Here is an 18,291-nt window from a genome sequence, read left to right as displayed (position 1 = left end):
AACAGAAAACCAAACACTGCATGTTCTCACTCATGAGTGGGTATTGAACAATGAGAACACATGGACACAGGGAGGGGAACATCACACACCGGGGCCTGTCAGGGGGTGGGGGGCTAGGGGAGGGATAGCATTAAGAGAAATACCTAATGTAGATGATGTTGATGGATGCAGCAAACCACCATGGCACGCGTATACCTATGTAACAAACCTGCATGTTCTGCACATGTAAAGAAAGAAAGGAAGACTTTATTCCCCTTTTTTTTTCCAGAAACACCCTGGAGAGGAAATTTTCAATGTCAAAATTTAAAAACTAGCCAGTTGTTTTCATTGTGGTCCTTCTATAAACAAGAGATAACAAGGCCAGGGTATTATTCTAATCCATTCTAGGTTTAGAAACTAACAGTGTTGAATTTTACCTGACCCCTGTCCTCCCAGAAGGTATCAAAGGTTAAATGATTAATGCCCCCACCTTTCTGTGTTCCATAAAGTTGTTTCCTGCAAAGAACCACCCTTTCTACAGGACAGAGGTAAGACTTAAGGCCACCTCTTTTTCACCTATGACAAGATCAGACACAGATCCTCCAAAGTATCTTTTTTTGGCTCATAAATGATTAGCTTACAATAAATGAACTTCTTGTCCCTACTGATCAATAGGAACAAAATGATTGTTAGCCAAACTAATCCTTCCTCCGGGTCCCTGAACTTTAGCCCACCCTCTGCCTAAGCCAGCGTCTCACCCCCATTTATGGCTGTCTACTGGAAAATAGGCTGGATCAGGATAAAACGCTCCCTGTTCCACAGTCCTATACACTGCTTTCATTCCACTTCCTCACACCAGGTCTTTCTTGCCTCATTCACTCCTCTTATTAAAAAAAAAAAAAAAAAACTTTTTAGGGCTGGGCATGGTGGTTTATGCCTGTAATCCCAGCACTTTGGGAGGCTGAGGCAGGCAGATCACCTGAGGTCAGGAGTTCGAGACCAGCCTGGCCAACATGGTGAAACCTCATCTCTACTAAAAATACAAAAATTAGCCAGGCATGGTGCCAGGTGCCTGTAATCCCAGCTACTCGGGAGGCTAAGACAGAATAATCTATTGAACCTGGGAGGCAGAGATTACAGTGAACAGGAAAAACATCCTTTTAACCTAATTATTAAAATACCAGAAGATTTTATGGTCTCAGCATTCTCCTTATTGCAACAGTTCCCCTCTCCCTACTGCAATAGTCTCTTCCCCTCCTTGCCATAATCCTTTTGAATAAACTGTCTCCTTAGTAAGCCTGGATTTGTTTTTTATTTGACAAAACCAAGAATTCCGATTTAAGCTGAGGTTAATCAACTAAATAAATCAGAGTTTAATAAGATAAAGCCCTCTTGCTCTAGAAGCAAAACTCTATAACGTTCCTAAAGAGTATTCCTATTTCTCTTATTTTTTTTCTTTCCTCCAAAACAAAATTGCAAAGCTTTTCAAGGGCAAGGATTTATGGGAAATATTTGCATTCAGATGAATGAAAGGTAAACTTAATTTTTATTTTACAAATTCTAAGTATTTTCCAAGTCTTGTCCTGTCATATGAAGTTACCCAAATTTGCCCAGATCCAAGTTCACCTTCAGTTAATGAAAGAACTGCTTCTTTAGTATAAGCTCACTAGATCTTCTTGCAACTCACTATTTTGCAATAGAGTGAGAAATCTAAATGCTACCATTCAAAATTCCTGTCAACAGGCTTAGTTCTCAGTTGTTTACCAGAAAAGAAATCTAATTTTTCAATGACAAAAACCACATTGTGAGGCCTAGTGCTACCGCAAATCTTCAGGACACTTCTATGGCCAGAACTGACCAATACCATATGCTACATTATGTAAACAAATATGTACCAATGGGCTCAATTGTATAAACCACAGGAGGAAACAAAAATGATGAGTTGAACAGATGTCTTTGAAACATAATCATTTCTCTGGCAATACAGGAGACAAAGACCCTTTGGTCTGCTGAAATAAGTTGGAAATCTTTATACACTCACTCTTTATTAAAAAAAAAAAAAGGATTGCAAACACCAATGAGACAATTAGTTGGCTTTTCATAAACTTAACTGATCTAGGTAAATGTGAATTAATTTAGCTAGTGCCTTTCTACACATGTTGGAAGGAATCATTCATTTCCCTTGACATTAGTTCTAGGCTCAGATCCAACTCCTATATACTCTGATTCATTTCTACTGTATTTATTTAATGCTGTGATCTATTTATTCATTTATTTATTAAATATTTATAGGCCTCCTACTGTGTGCTAAGCACTAGGGATGCAGTTGTGAACAAAATAGACAAAAATCTCTCTCCTCATGGAACTTGCAATCTAGACAGGAAATAAACCAAATGAGTTTTTAAAATATAGAATGCTAGCCAGGCGCAGTGGCTCAAGCCTGTAATCCCAGCACTTTGGGAGGCCGAGACGGGCGGATCACGAGGTCAGGAGATCGAGACCATCCTGGCTAACACGGTGAAACCCCATCTCTACTAAAAAATACAAAAATCTAGCCGGGCGAGGTGGCGGGCGCCTGTAGTCCCAGCTACTTGGGAGGCTGAGGCAGGAGAATGGCGTAAACCCGGGAGGCGGAGCTTGCAGTGAGCTGAGATCCAGCCACTGCACTCCAGCCTGGGCGACAAAAAAAAAAAAAAAAAAAAAAAATATAGAATGCTAGATGTATGTTGTGCTAAGGAAAAAATAGTAATGAAGCAGAAAATGGAGCTACAAAATGTTGTGGCACAGGATGAATTTGTTTTTTTTTTTTTGAGACAGGGTCTCACTTTGTCACCCAGGCTGGAGTGCAGTGGAGCAATCACAGCTCACTGCAGCCTCAACCTCCTGGGCTCAAGCAGTCCCCTGGCCTCAGCCTCTCAAGTAGCTAGGCCCATAGGCTCCTGCCACTGTGCCTGGCTAACGTTTGTATTTTTTATAGAGATGAGGTTTCGCCACCTTGTCTAGGATGGTCTCCAGAGATCCACACATCTCTGCCTCCCAAAGTGCTGGGATTACAACTGTGAGCCGCTGAACCCGGCCAAAAAGGTGATTTTTCAGTCAAGAACTCAATGAAGGGAAAAAACTAGCCATGCCAGTATGTGGGGGCAACACTCCTGGCCAAGGAAGCAGCAAGTGCAAAGGCCTAGAGGTAGAAACTCTGCTACCTGCGGTGCTGAGCACCACAGAGGATAGAAAGAGAAATCAACTCCAAGAGCTTAACTTCTAGTCAAGAAGGTTAGCACACAAAAGTCCTGAAACTAACACCATGTAGACTTTTTAAGAGTTAAAAGAAAGATGTAAACATGACTCCATAGCAGTTCAGGAAAGGAAGCACTCATTTTGTTGAGAAGGCTCAGCTGGTAGGGCAAGGTGGGGTTTGGAGTTAAAAACACTCCAGAGAGGGGCCTGGCATAGTGGTTCACACCTGTAATCCCAACACTCTGGAAGGCTGAGACAAAAGGATCGCTTGAGCCCAGGAGGTTAAGACCAGCCTGAGCAACACAGTGAGATGCGAGACCCCATCTCTACAAAAAAAGTAAAAATTAGCCAGGCTTGGTGACCCATAACTGTAGTCCCAGCAACTTGGGAGACTGAAGTAGGAGGATCACCTGAGCCCAGGAGGCTGAGGCTGCAGTGAAATATAATCACACCCTGCAACAGAGCAAGACTGTCTCAAAAACCAAAGTTAAAAAATAAAATTCATATGTTTTTTCAATACTCCATAGGAGCTTAAGTTTGAGAGGAGTCTTTACAAAGCATGTCAGCCAATGAAGTGGGACCCAGGGGTCAATTAGAGTCAGGACCAAAAAAGGGAAAAACATATAAATATTAAATATTATGCAGATATATAAATGTACAAATATTATATGTAATATAAATATGTAATATGTATTGTACATATATAATGTTGTAGTATATATTTATTGTACATATAAAATGTTATATTACATATAAAATGTACACATATTATATGTGATACAAATATTATGTAATATATAAAATTTGGCCATATATTAAATATATACTATTTCCCCATGCATAGAACTTTCCTTGGTACCTCAAATGTGTTATGAGTAGGGCTTCTTCCTATATTTGTTAATTGAGAAAAAGAGGTGGAAAGTTATTTGTCAAATACGAAGTCCTCACTGAGTGCAGTGGCTTACCCCTGTAATCCCAGCACATTGGGAGGCCAAGGCAGGCGGATCACTTCAGGCCAGGAGTTTGAGACCAGCCTGGCCAACATGGCAAGATTAAAAACACAGAAATTAGCCGGGTGCGGTGGTGCACGCCTATAATCCCAGCTACTCAGGAGGCTGAGACACAAGAACCACTTGAACCTGGGAGGTGGAGGTTGCAGTGAGCCGAGATTGCACCACGGCATTCCAGCCTGGGTGACAGGATAAGACCCTGTCTCACAAAAAATAAAAAAATAAAGTCCTATAAGTGGAAAGTGAAACAGGGGAGAGAAAATGGAATCCAGCTCTTAATTTGGAACCCAAAAGGGTCCAGATAATTATTTTCTCTCCCTTTGGCCAAAGACAACTATTGAGCAATATCAGGAAATTTATACCTCCTTTCATAGCTCCCTCCATACCAGCTCTAGACCTCTGACTTTACCACAATCATCCTTTCCTACGTCTAGAATCAATACCTTCCCTCCCTTGACAGGAAAACCTCTCTTCCTCCTCACCCTTGTGGACTCCTTTCCCTTCAGTTATCAGTCTGTGCCAGGCGTTTGCTAGGGTCTAGGGAATTTAATTATGAACAAGAAATAATTATCGGCCTCAACGAGGTGGGGGCTAAGACAAGTAAACAGGCAACTGCAACATGGTGTGACAGTAATGACAATACAGAACTACAACGATGCCACCTAAGGGGCTGTGGAAGCATAGTAGAGGAGAGAGGAAGACCCCGGGAGCAAGGGGTTTACAAGCTAAGACTTGGGGAATGAGCCTTGGAAGAAAGGCTAACTCTTCTTCCCTAATCTGAAGAAGCCTGGCGAAGAAAATAAGCCTCCCAAAGTGTTAATAATGAATGGCAGGATAATGCATTTTCCTTCGGGCATGTTTACTTATTTCTTTTTTTTTAGAATCAGTCTTACTCTTGTCATCCAGGTTGGAGTGCAATGGCACAATCTCGGCTCACTGCAACATCCTCCTCCCGGGTTCAAGCAATTCTCCTGCCTCAGCCTCCCGAGTAGCTGGTATTACAGGCGCCTGCCACCAAGCCTGGCTAATTTTTGTATTTTTAATAGACACAGGGTTTCACCATATTGGCCAGGCTGGTCTCGAACTCCTGACCTCAGGTAATCCACCCACCTCGGCCTCCCAAAGTGCTGGGATTATAGGCGTGAGCCACTGCACGTGGCCTCTTCTTTTTCAAGACAAATGATTTGGCTGGGATAGTTAAGAGTGGGGTTCTCTCGACTTCCTTTCTGGTGTTTTGCACATTTCTTATTTTTAAAGAGTAGTAGCTACTCTTTTAAAATCATGAAAAACAGCTAGTATGAGAGTTATTCTAAGTAAGAGAAATGGACCCCGGGTGTGGCCCCATGAGAGGAGACATTTTGGAAGAAGGTCTTTAGAGAGTACCAGAAGACCCCCTCCTGGCATAAGTCTGCCTTAGTTATGCCCATGCCATCGATAACCCAGCCCAAAAAAGAGCCTCTACAGGAGTTAGACTTCTCCCATCACCTAGCAGCCTGGAGGGTAAAATTCATCTAAGGCCCCCCTCCACCCTTCCTGTAGCACTGACTCTTCTTCATGAGTAATGCCTACCCTCCTCACTTTGGGTTAGTGTCTGCACAGTGGTTAATAGAGAACTATGGATTTCCTCGACTTTAAAATTCATGTCCTTTAGAATGCTAGGGATCTTGTGTCTCAGTTCCAATTCTTCCATTTGATTTAAGGAAATTAGATTTAAGCCTCAGTTTGCCCATAAGGTTATCTAAGAATTAGTGATAAAATCTAGTAATTGATAGCACAACAGGGTGACTACAGTCAACAGTAATTTATTGTACATTTTTAAGTAACTAAAAGTACAACTGGATTGTTTGTAACACAAGAAAGAATAAATGCTTAAGAGGATGGATACCTTACTTTGATGTGTTCATTATGCATTGCATGCCCATATCAAAATATCTCATGTACCCCATGAATATATACACCTACTATGCACCCACAAAAAATAAAAATAAAGTAAAAACTTGTAAAAAAAAAAAAATAAGTTGCTATTTATTGCTATTTTAAGTTATTTAAAGACAAAACAGAGATAGTACTATTCTATGTATTATCTCTTTTAAAATGCTCTAAAGGTACCCCCTAAATCTTTATTTATAGTATGTGCAAACATACTTTTTTACAACCTAGAAAGCCTAAATTAATACTTAAGTTGGTTGTCATTTTTTATACTTCTTTAATATTTGAAAAAAATATTTTTACATACATGAAATTTTTTATAGAGGGAGACAGGGGTCTCGCTGTATTGCCCAGGCTAGTTTTGAACTCCTGGACTCAAGTGATCTTCCCACTTCAGCCTCCCCAAAGTACTGGGATTACAGGTATGAATCACCATCCTCAGCCAATACACAGATTTTTTTTTTTTTTTTTAAGAGACAAGGTCTTGCTCTGTCACAGGCTGGAGTGCAGTGATAAGATCATAACTCACTGCAACCTCAAACTTCTAGGCTCAAATGATCTTCCTGCCTCAGCCTCTTGCATAGCTGGGACTACAGGCATGTGCCACTATGTCCAGCTAATTTTTATTTTTATTTTTGTAGAGACAGGGTCTTGCTATGTTGCCCAGACCAGTCTCGAACTCCTGGCCTCAAGGGATCCTCCCACCTCAGCCTCCCAAAGTGCTACAATTACAGGCATGAGCCATAGTATCAGGCCACGAAATTTAAATTGCATTGCTAATTAAAAATATATCGGCATAAATATATACTCATTTTATTCCATTCTCTAGTTGTGATAAAAGCAATTAAAATATTTTTAAATAATACCCAAGACCTGGCATATTAACATATTATGAAATCAAAATGAAAAAATATTAGTGATGCTGACATTTATATTAAGATTCAGATCAAGATGATATCACATATTCTTTTTGTAAATTTAATATTTTAAAGCAATACTTTTAAGTTTTACTTTTAGACATTTATATTAAGATTCAGGTCAAGATGGTATCACATATTCTTTTTGTAAATTTAATATTTTAAAGCAATACTCTTAAGTTTTACTTTTAGCTTGAAAGTAATTTTATTCTAAAAGAAAAAAGAAAAGACCAAGGAAGATTTCCATTGTCTTATTTGGGGGCTTATTAATTACAATTAAACAGAAAAGCTACCTCTACAATTTTCATTTGCCCAATACATAGTTCAAAAGCAATCGTTTGCTGCCCCCTGCTGTAAAGAGATTCCTTATCTTTCAATAAAACTGACTTTAAAAGAAAAAAATTACTTTGGCAAACAATTGCAGTATCATACTTTATTGTATTTTAAGTCTAAATATCGAATATCATGACTTCTTTGGCATGCAGATTTAGAATTTTTTCTTTTCATTTTCATTTCTATGACTTTTTTTCTGGTTATCTTTTGGTCACTGTTTGCTAACTTCATTGCTCTGTGGTCAAGCATTTTCTGAGACATACATGGCCCCATGTGTGGTTGGATATTATAGTTAGGAAATGCTGTTTCATCATGTTCAGTCTGCATGGAGTTATTGAATTGCCTGCTTGAACTGGATTTGTGAGAGCTCTGGTGGTGGCTTCATCAGTTCTCCTCAGAGTTCTGTCCCTTTATTTATTTATTTATTTTTCATTCTTTTGAGGCTATGTTTTAAACACACACACACACACCTCTTTCTTGATTTATAACTCTTTTTATTATGTAATACTTCATTTTTCTCTATGAGCCTTTTTGCCTTAATCTATTGTTTAATACTAACATTCGAAGCAGCTTTCTTTTCTTTTTACTTACCTTATATATCCTTTTATTTACATTCTTACTGTATTCTATTTTAGATGTCTCTTGTACATAGCACAAAATTGGATTGATCTATTCTGTGAATATTAATATTTTAGTTAAAGCATTAATTCCATTAACATCTTCTGTATTAGCATATTTGAATGTTACATTTGTCTTCTATTTTTTCTTTTCTCTAGCTTCGTTTGAATATTTTTGTCATTTTGCTTTATTTTCTGTACATTTTGAAATTATTTACTCTATTATTTCAGTGGTTGTTCTAAACAATTCTTACCCATGCTTGTTCATTAAATCTAGATTCAGGTATATGTTACTCTCCTGATTTACATGGTTTTCTTATCAACCATTTTCAGGTTTCTTTATTGATACATCATACTTGCACATATTTAGTTCTTTTTTTAAATATCAGAAGAAATTTTGATTGTTGCTGCATACCGTCATTTCTTGTTTCATTATACTTTCACATTTGCCATCTTGAGTGCTTTACTTGATTCTTACACTCTGATGTAATTCTTACACCCTTTGGTTAAGTAATCAAAGGATTACTTCTTTCTCCCTGAAGTACGTCTTTCATAATGTCTCTTTTCTGTGGGTTGCAAGCCCAAAGACACTATTTTTCCCTCTTTCTCATGGACATTTTTGGTGGTTATAATATTTTATATTTTATTTCAGAACTATGAAGATGTTCCACTATCTTCTGGCTTCCACGGTTGCTAATGAGAAGTCAGATGTTGGTCTAATGTTTGTTTCTTTAAAGCAGTGTGTCTTGGGGTCTGGTCTCCTGACCAGCAGCATCAGCATCACCTGGGAACTTGTTAGAACTACATACTCTTTGACCCCACTCCCTAGATCTGAATCAGAAACCTGGGGATGGGGCCTAGAAATGTGAGGTTTTTGTTTTGTTTTGAAACAGGGTCTTGCTATGTTGTCCAGGGTGGTCTCAAACTCCTGCATGCAAGTGATCCACCCACCTTGGCCTCCCAACATGCTGGGATTACAGGTGTGAGCCACTATGCCCAGGATTGGTTTGTTTCTTAATAGAGAGATATTTACAGTGTGTTTTAACAAGACCTCCAGGTGACTCTGATGTAACTTAAAGTTTGAGAACTACTGCTTAAAAGGTAACCTGTCTTTTTTCCTCTGGTTGCTGCTAAGATAATCTTTTTACCATTGGTTTTCTCTGGTTCCTTGTGCTTAAGATTTCTTTTCATCTCTTCAATCTGTTTATATTTTCCTCCTGAAATGAAAAATCTACAGCCACTATATTTTGCAGTAACTGCCTGGGCTCCTTCTCTGTCTCTCATAGGTAACTCCAGTTGGAAATGGTTCAGTTCTTTATCTTCTGCCCCCTCATGGTTCTTAGCTGTATTTATGTTTCTCAATTCTTTTCCTGCTTACCTTGCATTTATTGCTACAAGTAGCTTTTAAACTTCAGCCTTCATAAAAATTTCATGTAGAGTTTGTTAAAGTACTAATTCATCAGCTCACCCCAAAGAGTCTTACTTAATTGAATTTCGATATGATCTGGGTATCAGAATTACTTAAAGTGCTCCAGGGTATATTTATGCAGCAGACTGTATTTAAGAAACAAATTTTTTTTTTTTTTTGGCTGTGTGTAATCTAAAAGCTATTTACTTAGGTCTTTTGTTGTGGGTTTCCATTTTGCTTTTATTTTAGCAATTGTAATTGTCCTTTAGAAATCATAAATTTTTAATTTATATTTTTATATATATTTATATATTTTATATATAGAGAGGGGGGGGGGTTTGACACAGGGTCTCATTCTGTCTCCCAGGCTGGAAGTACAGTGGCATGATCTCGACTCACTGCAACCTCCACATCTCAGGTTCAAGTGATCCTCCCACCTCAGCCTCCCAAATAGCTGGGACTACAGGCATGCACCACAACGTTTGGCTAATTGTTTTGTATAATTGTTTTGTATTTTTAGCAGAGACAGGGTTTTACCATGTTGGCCAGGCTGATCTTGAACTTCCCGCCTCAGCCCCCCCAAAGTGCTGGGATTACAGGCATGAGCCACCATGGTGGGCCTATATTTACATGAATAACAGTAGTAGAAATAGTCCTAGTAAGCCCAGAAAGAAATACCAGTCAGTAAAAGTAACAAAAGAATTATTCTCTCTGTAATATTTACATCTGCAAATTTGAATATCCTGGAACACTGTGATTAAGTTGAATATGGGGATAAAATGAAATATTGGGAGAATTATGGTCACAAGAGAGCTCATAATGGAACCGTTTGGAGCAACATTTGTTTTGGACCACAAACCTGATGGAGGAGGAAGATCTAAAACTGAGGAGCAGGGCTGGGTCGAGGGTGAGGTCTGTGAGTGCAGTGTCAGCTGCCACTCACTCTGAGCCAGCCCTGTGCTTGTCTGACTGGCACTGGAAGCGCCTCCTTAAATACTGCACACTTATCTACCAGCCTGGGTTGCCTCATCCCAGTCTTGGCCCTGGTGAGAAGAAAAACAGATCCCAATAAGAGTAGAGTAAGATTTGTAGAAATAGAAAAATAGAACTGCATTTGCCATGCTGTAAAGAAAATTAAAAGAGAAATTAAGCAGCCTTAACAGCTCTGAAAAATTAACCTATCTGTTCTAACTTATCCATGGTGACAGCATTCTAATTACCCTGGTTTTGTTTCACGTATCACATAGAAACGGGGCAGAACGTCTCTGAGTTCATGGATCCTACAGCTGTTCTAGACTCCCTGCTCCACATTCTGCCAGAGTCACTTAGATGCCAAAATCTCTTGCATTTGTATTCAGGGCCACCAGTTCTTCGAGACCCTCTGATATAGTTTGGATGTGTATCCCCATGCAAATCTCAAATGGAAATGTAATTCCCAGTGTTGGAGATGGGGCCTGGTGGGAGGTGGCTGGATTGTGGGGGCGGATTTCTCATGAACGGTTTAGGAGAATACACACCGGGGAGAAGCGTTACCAGTGCAGCGACTGCGGGAAAGCCTTCAACGCCCATTCAGCCCTTAGGACCACGCAAGAACTCACCTCAAAGAGAAGCCCTTTGACTGCAGTCAGTGTGGAAATGCATTCTGGACCCTCTCAGCCCTGAAAATCCACATGAGCGTTCACACTGGTGAGAGCCCTTACGAGTGTGATCAGTGCAGGAAGGCATATGGCCGGAGCTGCCACCTCACTGCGCACAAAAGAATGCACACCGGAGAGAGGCCCTGTGAGTGTCACGACTGCGGGAAAGCTTTCCGGCACCCCTCCCACCTCAAAGAGCACGTGACTAATCACAACCGGGAGAAGCTCTACGCATGCACGCAGTGCGGCAAAGCCTTCCGCTGGAAGTCGAACTTTAATTTGCACAGGAAGAACCACATTGTGGAGAAGACCTATGCATGTAAAGAATGTGGGAAATCCTTTGGCGATCTCGTGTCCCAGAGGAAACACACGAGAATTAACATCGTCAAGAAACCCGTGGAATGTCGGCAGTGTGGAAAAACCTTCCAAAACCAGGAAGACTCACATGAACTCTCAGGCTGGAGAGAAACTGTATGGATGCGATCTCTGCGGGAAAGCCTTCAGAGGGAGCTCAAACCTCACTGCACACAGGAAGATACACAAACAAGAGAGGCGTTACGAATGCGCCACCTGCAGGAAAGTCTTCAGTGATTATTTATCCCGGCGGAGGCACATGAGCATTCACCTTGTAAAGAAACACGCTGAGTGTAGGCAGTGTGGCAGAGCCTTCAGGAACCAGTCAACGCTGAAGACGCACATGCAAAGCCAGATGAGGGAGAAACCGTAGGCATGTGATCACTGTGGAAAAGCCTTCAGCATCAGCTCCAACCTGAACATGCACAGGAGGATCCACACCAGGGAGCAGCCCTGTGAATGCCTTGTCTGCGGGAACGCCTTCAGCGATCATTATTCCTTCAGGAGCCACGTGAAAACTCAGCGGGGAGAGAATCTCTTTGTGTCGTCCGTCCATGTGGAAAAGGCTCCAGTGAGCACGCCTGCTTTAAAGAAACAGGATTACTCAGACCAGAAACAGATCTCACGGGTGTAAGAGAAAGCCTCTTTCAGCCCGCACCTTACTGGGTGCAAAAGAATCCATGTAACTTGGGAGAAGTCCAATTCCTGTAAAAACTGTGGGAAGACGAGGTGTTCTCATCCCATAGGAGATTTGTGAGAACTCACGCTGGGGGTGAAAATGTACATCTGTAGCATGGAGAAGCCTTCAGGGTACATTCAGCTCTTAACAATCACAGAAGAACTTAAGGCGAGAAATCCCAGGGTGGCATTTAATGTCAAAATGACTTCAGCACCACCTCTAGCCTCTGGGCCCATGAGTAATAAGCACACTAGGGAGAATCTCTGTAAATGCAGTGACTGGGGAAACCCTTCCTGGTCTCAATCGATTCCTCAGGACAGAAATCACACTGAAGAGAGAAATCAGTGAAGTAAGGAATGTGGGAAGGTCATGAAGAGGTCCACAAACCATGATGGGCTGTCTATCGTATGGCTTGCAAGCTAACAATAGTTGGTCCATCTTTAAAGAGGAAGAATGTGGCCGGGCGCAGTGGCTCAAGCCTGTAATCCCAGCACTTTGGGAGGCCGAGACGGGTGGATCACTAGGTCAGGAGATCGAGACCATCCTGGCTAACGTGGTGAAACCCCGTCTCTACTAAAAAAATACAAAAAAAACTAGCCGAGCGAAGTGGCGGGGGCCTGTAGTCCCAGCTACTCGGGAGGCTGAGGCAGGAGAATGGCGTAAACCCGGGAGGCGGAGCTTGCAGTGAGCTGAGATCCTGCCACTGTACTCCAACCTGGGCGACAGAGCCAGACTCCGTCTCAAAAAAAAAAAAAGAGGAAGAATGTGTAATAGAGAACATACATGGCCAACGAAGTCTGAAATGCTTCCTGTCATCTGTCCCTTTCCGGAGAAACTTGACTGACCGTTTGTCTGCAGCAGGGGTTCTCAGCCAGGCCGCAATTTTTCTGTCCAGGTGTCGTTTGATAATGTCTGGAGACATTTTTGGTGTTAGAACTAGGGGAAGGTGCTCCTGACTTGTAGTGGGAAGACATCAGGGATGCTGCTGAGTACCCTCCAGTGCACAGGAGCCCCCCACAACAAAGAGTTATGTGCCCCCAAACGTCACTGTTGCTGAGGTTGAAAATAATCATGCAGTCTTTCCTCAATTATTACCTGCAACAATTACTCAGTTTTCTGAATCTTCTGAGCACTTAACGCTAGGAGAAATTTCTTTTACAAAACCTTTAAAACACAATCAGTGCTGACAATTCCTATGTGGAAATGATTCCAGCCATGGTCCCCTCACTTGTGCATGTGAATATTGTCACTGGGGGAGAACCCCAACAGGATTTTTGTGTGAATTCGGGAGTGCACTTAATCTCTCATCATGAAAACAGACCCCACTTATACATTTTTCATCCTTGTTTTTAAGGTTACACTCTTCTAAATAACCCTAAAGCCTCATCACAAAAGGTTTGTATATAAGTATTTTTACTGTAGCTTCATCCTTGGTAACATCCTAATTGCCTTTTGGACAACCTACTTGACCAATCACGTATGTAGATCTGTGTTACATGTGGGTATTTCTCAGTACTGGTTTGTTACTGGCACGTCATTCACACGCATTGTGACCAGAGCATGATGTCTCCATGAAGTGGTGGTATGTTTGCAGCCTACTGTCCAGCCAAGAGTGGCAGATACTTCTAGTGGCTTCCCTGGTGTCCACTCTCATCTTCTTCCCATATGAAGAAAATCCAGGTTCTGTCAGATTAGTAAGGTGTGCTATTTTGAAAAATCTCTTACAGGTTTTCTTGCAACTGCGACCATCCATGTCCCACAACCCTGGCCACTGACAAATCAGCGGATGTCACTGCGTGGGCTTCTGAGAAAGCTCTTGAACAGACGTCGTTCTTAAACCTGAATTCTTCCCTGTATGTATTGCTCTTTGCTTTATCCCCTACTTCTCACTTTATAAGGACATCCAGTACCTAGTATTGGAAGATCCACCTTATGACCATGTGGATGAAAGCCACAGTGTAAGGAAGTGACTGCAGAAAGCCCACAGTGTCCCTGGCCTACCCTGTGGCTTCTTTGAGTGTCTGCACCAGCCCTGGACTTGTTACTTCCAGACTTCCTATCACATGAGAAAAAATAAAACTGATTATTGGTTTAAGCTGCTATGGATATTTGTTTTCCTTTTAAATTTATTTATTTTAAAAAATGAAATAATTGGGGGTCTCACTATGTTGCCTAGGCTAGAGTCAAACTCCTGGGCTCAAAGAATCTTCCTGCCTTGGTCTCCTAAATAGCTGAGAATACAGGCATGTGCCACCACACCTGGCTTGTTTTTCTATTTAATTTATTTATTGATGGGGGGGGGCTCTACACTCAGCTGGATGCTGCCTGGAGCCCATACACCTGGTCACTGGTGAGTTTTATAACTAGTACCTAAATGTATGAGCATAACATGTATACAACATACATAACATGTGTATTGGTTTTCACAAAAGTTCAAGGAGACAGGTATCTTCAGCATCTCTGTTTTCCATACAGGGAATCTGAAGCACAAAAGCTGAGGTTTACTTGTCTGAGGTCAACCTGCTAGCTGGTAGCAGTGTTTGCCTTTGAACCCTGGTGTCTGGTTCTGGAGCTTATACCTCCTTTATGCCAGGCACAGGCACTGCTCTGTGGTGTCCAGGGTCTATAGCAGTGATTCCAGATTTTTGCCCTAGTGGTGCTTGGGTGTGGGGCACCTGATAAACAAACCAGTAAATATGTTGTGTATCAGGTGGTGGTAAATGCAATGGAAATAACTATGGAGGGAGCACGTAGGTTGAAGGAAGCTATAGGGTGGGTAGGGAAAGCCTTGCATTTAAGCAGAGATGTCAGGGAACTGCAAGCATGTGTCCTTAATCTCAGGAAGAGTGCCCTTGGCAACTCAAAGGCCACGAAGAAGAACTGTGCCTGGGAAAGCCCTGCAACAGCAGAGGGGCTGGTGTGCGGGAGTGAGGCAAGCCTGGGCATCATAAGAGGATGATGAGGTCAAAGCTGTATCAGAGACTGTTCACAAGGGCATCTGGCTGGTTAACTAGATCTTGAACAGAAGAATGACAACTATCCAATTTCAGTTTCCAAAAGGATCACAGTGGTTTCTGGATTGATAGGCTAAAGAGGGATGAGATATGAACAGAAACCAGTTAGAAGGTCATTGCAGAATTCAAGTGAAATGTAATGGCGGACAGATTAAGTAGTGGGAGGAGTGGTTTGAGAGCCACATTGATTAATATAGTCGGAGTTTCATTTTTACTTCCAGACAGTGATCATTTTATCGTTATCCCACTATTGTGCTTTATAATGCTAATGAACAGTCTGTTTTTCCCATTTTTCCCAATTATGAACAGCGGTGCTGTAAGGTGTACATGCCTTCTGGAGCACTGGTAACTTTTTCAAGGAGTGCGACGTTGCTGGGTTGTAAGGTCGCTGCATGTTCATCTTATCAGTATAATGCCAAAGTCATTTCTACAGTGGTTGTGTAATAATACCGTATGTGCGTGTGTGTGTGTTAAAACAGGTTTTATTGAAATATAACACACATATAGAAATGTGCTTAATTCATAAGTATACAAACCAGTTATCACATGAACACTTCCACATAACCACCAGGTCAAGGAAGAATACTCCCAGTATTCCAGATACCTCCTCTTTTTCCCTCCAAATTACACACTCTTCTCTACTGTGTAGGTAACCAGTATTCTGACTCTGACAGTATGGTTTGACCTTTTGTTTTGAGCCCTGTGCAAATGCAGCCATACAGTATGTATTCTTTCTTTTTTCCTTCTGTCCATCTTAATTTTCCCAATGTTTTTGTGAAATGATACATATTGTTTCCTGTATCTCTAACTAGTACATTTTACTCTGTCCCTTTGTTTGAATATTCCACAATTCATTTAAGCATCTTGTATTGATGACCATTGAACTTTGCAGTTTGGGTTTATTGTGATTAATACTGCTATGAGCACATGTTAATATTTCTGGTTGTGCATGGTGTGTGTACTTGTCTTGGGTACATACCTTGGACAGAAATTGTTGGGTCATATGAGACGCATTTGTTCATTTTCAGTGGATGCTGCCACTTTTCTACAGTTTATATTCTCACAAACTATTTTGTGGAGTTAGACAAGAAGATACTCATGTTGCCTTCCTTGTCTTATTGATTTATATACATGTGAGCCCACTGGGTGGATATATGTTTTGTAGATATTTTCTCCCACTCTGTGGTATGTGTCTTCAGGCTCACTGATTCTTTGGCCATGTTCAGATGATTAGCCTATCAAAGGCATTCTTCCATTTCTCTTATGGTGGCTTTGATTTCTAATATTTCCTTCTGATTCTTTGAGTTTCCATTTTTCTGCTGATAATGCAGGGCAGATGAGCCCCCAAACTGGGGATTCGCCCAGGTGGTTCTCAGCTTTGCTCAGGAAATAATTCAAGAGCCAGTGGTGGTAAAAGAAATTGGATTTATTGAAACAGCAGGGCACAGCAGAGTAGCTGCCCCTTGTGGAGCAGTGGTTACTCATAGGCAGTGTGCCCAGAGTAGCAGCATATGGGCTGTTGGCTAGCAGTATTTATACCCACTTTTAATTACATGCAAATTAAGGGATGGGGTATTCAGATAGCTCTAGAAAAGGAGTGGTAACTTCTGGGTGTTGCCATGGCAGTTGTAAACTCTCATGGCGCTGGTGTGAGTGTCTTGTGCCGATGGGCAGTGAGCGCACCTGGAGTAGTCTTCAGCACCATTTGCTGGTTCTGCCAGTTTATTTCATTCTGTCTAGACTAGGAAATAAGCCCCGCCTGTCTCCTATCACACTTAGATTACCCATCTGTTCTTGCGTATTGTCCACTCTTTCTGTTAGAACCCTTAGTATATCAACCACAGTTATTTTAAACTCCGAATCTGATGATTGCACAGTCTCTGCCATATCTGAGGCTGGTTCTAATGCTTTCTCTGTTGGCTTAGACTTATGTGTTTCCTTGCCTTTTAATGTGCCTTGTAGCTTGTTATTGAAAGCCAGGCATGGTGCATTCGGTGATAGAACAGCAGTAAAAAATGCCTTCACTGTGGTTGTTCTGGCTAGAAGTTAGCCTCTGTTTACTGCTTGCTATAGTGATGGTGTCAAAGGTTAAAATTTCCTCTAGTGTCTTTATTCTTATCCCCTCTGTTGTCTTTCAGTTTTCCTAGAGACTTGAAATAGGAGCTAAGGCTTGCAATGCTTCTAACTGTAGTCCTATTACTATACAGGAGCCCTACTGATGTGGTGGTTACAGTGCAGAGAGTGAAGTGTCTATAATACCAGGAGTAGGTCTCAGTCTTTAGTGAGACTGAGTTGGCTATTTCTCTTCCCCTAGGTCAGTTAGGTTTTGTTAAAACCCCAGTAGTTTAGGCTCTGGCAACATAGTTTCCCTTGAGGGCAGACCTTACCAAGAACAGAATGCTCTGGGTATAAATCAGAAATACTCTTTCCTCCCCCAGGTCAATCTTCACAGTAAGAACCTAGTTGGGCTCCTGGAGGGAAAACTCAACAAAGGTAGGAGAGAGGTTGTGAGTCTTTCAATTTGGTGTTTGTCTTGGAAGACTGTCAAATTTTCTCTTTTTCCTTCACCACCCAATTGCCAAAGGATCCCTCTCCCTTTGCTTCTGTCTTCCAGAAACCTTCTTCTTAGAAGACTCTTTGATATGGTTTGGCTGTGTCCCCACCCAAATCTCATCCTGAATTGAGCTCTCAGAGCTCCCATGTGTTGTGGGAGGGACCCAGTGGGAGGTAACTGAATCATGGGGGCGGGTCTTTCCTGTGCTGTTCTTGTGATAAGTGAGTAAGTCTAACGAGATCTGATGGTTTAAAAAGGGGAGTTCCTTGTAGCAGCTTGGCCCTGCCAGAAGACATGTTTTAGACAAATACTCATGTGTATGGGCAAAAAACTCGAGGACTGTATTTGTGACTAATTGTATAACAGGTTATTTTAGTTTCTGTTCTGTGGAAAGTGTAAAGCATTCCAACAAAGGGTTTTAATGTAGATTTTTTTTTTTTTTTTTGCACCCATGCTGTTGATTGCTAAATGTAATTGTCTGATCGTGACGCTGAATAAATGTCTTTTTTTTTTAAAAAAAAAAAAAGGGGGGGGGAGTTCCCCTGCACAAGCTCTCTTGCCTGCCGCCATGTAAGACATAACTTTGCTCCTCATTCGCCTTCCACCGTGATTGTGAGGCCTCC

The 18,291-nt window shown here is 41.4% G+C and overlaps 1 pseudogene; it reads left to right on the top strand.

Annotated features, from left to right (window-relative positions):
- Positions 1-10,692: 10,692 nt before the first annotated feature.
- Positions 10,693-11,996, top strand: LOC105508221 (annotated as a pseudogene).
- The last annotated feature ends 6,295 nt before the right edge of the window (positions 11,997-18,291 follow it).

The sequence above is a fragment of the Colobus angolensis genome, unplaced genomic scaffold (genome assembly GCF_000951035.1).
Source record: "Colobus angolensis palliatus isolate OR3802 unplaced genomic scaffold, Cang.pa_1.0 Scaffold16, whole genome shotgun sequence".
NCBI lineage: Eukaryota > Metazoa > Chordata > Mammalia > Primates > Cercopithecidae > Colobus > Colobus angolensis.
Note: the sequence above shows the minus strand (reverse complement) of the source record. Positions and strands in the feature narration are given on the sequence as shown.